Below are 1,938 nucleotides of genomic sequence, written 5' to 3'. Positions count from 1 at the left end.
GAGAGAGAGAGAGAGAGAGAGAGAGAGAGAGAGAGAGAGAGAGAGAGAGAGAAAGGAACAAACAGAATAATTGAGAGAGAAGGGAGGGGGCAGGGCCCTTTTAAAATGGATAATAGTGAATGTGCGCAGGTGGTGTTCTTATGGCTACAGCTGAGGGCATATACCTTAAGGTCAGGTCAGTTCAGATACCTGAATACCAACACTATAAGTTTTCTATTATAATGTAAATAATGCTACAATAAATGTAGTCATAAGGGCACTTATTTTTTTCTAAGTATTTATTCTTTTCATAGGTTTTTTTAGTATAACAATTTTAATAATATTTACCACTCTCAACATGATTTCTCTTTTTAAAGAATTTGAAATTATTATTTTAACTGACTACTTTTCACAGGTAAGATTGAATGTACTTTATGAAGCTGATATATTTCATAAAGAAATTTGCATTTTAATGATTTTGTTCACAAATTTTACAAACTTTTTATGCCAATGGAGCTAATATATGAATAAAGTGTTTTCCAAAAACTTCTGCAACCATCTGTGAGGTAATGAATACATTCAGCAAATAGATCTACAATGTATGCTCTGTTTCATCTGCTCATAAACCTGGAGACAAATTAAAAACAAATAAAAGTACCTATTTCTCATCTAGCTAACATTGAAAGAGAGTAGTTGGCAGATATAATTAAAATAAATAAATAAATAAAATATATTGGTTAGTGGTAAAAGTTATGAAAATAATAAGCAGAACAAAGAGTATTGAATATACATGAGCCTAGCTTATGTGTACATCAAAAAGACTAAATAATTTTGCACTAGTCTGAAGTAACCCATATTAAATGAATAAAAAAGTCAAACATTCAGAAACTTATATCAAAGGAAACATCAGTATAATTTGTCTTATTCAAAAGTACTTTGAATAGAAATTGAGCTTATAAAATGTCATGTACAAAATTGACCCTTTAGAACAATATTCTGCCAGAAACAACTACACATTTTCATTACATTAGACACTTATAAATTTAGTTTACAATGATGTGAGAAACCAATATTTTTATATTCTAGAATGAAATGTTAATAACATATTTTTAAGTATGCAATTCTGAGTAAGGGGGCAGAAAGGAAGAGGTAGGTGAGACAGAGGAGAAAGGAGAGCATGAGGGAATGGGATGGTCAAGATGGGGAAAAGACAAAGATAGAGAGCAAGGAAAGAGATACCTTGGTTGATGGAGCCATTATTAGGCTAGCAAGAAACCTGGAACTAAGGAAATTCCCAGGAATCCACAAGAATGACCCCAACTAAGACCCTAAGCAATAGTGGGAAGGACACCTGAACTGGTCTTGCCCTGTAGACATATTGATGAATATCTTAAATGTCACCGAAGAGGTTACATCCAGAAACTTATGGAAGAAGAGACACAGAGCCACAGCTTAGCATTGGGTGAAGCTCCCAGAGTCCCATGGAAGAGAGGGAGGAATGATAATATGAGCAAAAAGGTCAATACCTACCATGATGGGGATATCCATAGAAACAGCTGACCTGAGCAAGTGGGAGCCCGCTGATTCTCGACTGATAGGAGAAGAACCTGCAAAGGACCAAAATAAGCCCTCTGAGTGTGGGTGACAGTGCGTGTCTGGGGCAGTGGTACCAGTGTTTGAACTGACTTTTTGAATCCCATTCTCTTTGGAGGAATACCTTGCTCAGCCTAGATATAGGGAGGTGGGCCTTGGTCTTGCCTCAAAGTGATAATGTCAGACTTTGTTGACTCCTCATGAGAGGCTTTGCCCTTTCTGAGGAGTGAATGCAGGGTTGGGTGGGAGGAAAGTGGGAGGAGTGAGAAGAGAGCAGGGAGAGGGAATTGGGATTGGTATGTAAACTGAGCAAAGATTGTTTTAATATAAAGAGTATGCATTTACACATACACACACATACGTCTA

This window comes from Alexandromys fortis, unplaced genomic scaffold (assembly GCF_014885135.2).
Source record: "Alexandromys fortis isolate MF-2015 unplaced genomic scaffold, M_Fortis_MF-2015_v1.1 scaffold_610, whole genome shotgun sequence".
NCBI classification, from domain to species: Eukaryota; Metazoa; Chordata; class Mammalia; order Rodentia; family Cricetidae; genus Alexandromys; species Alexandromys fortis.
Note: the sequence above shows the minus strand (reverse complement) of the source record.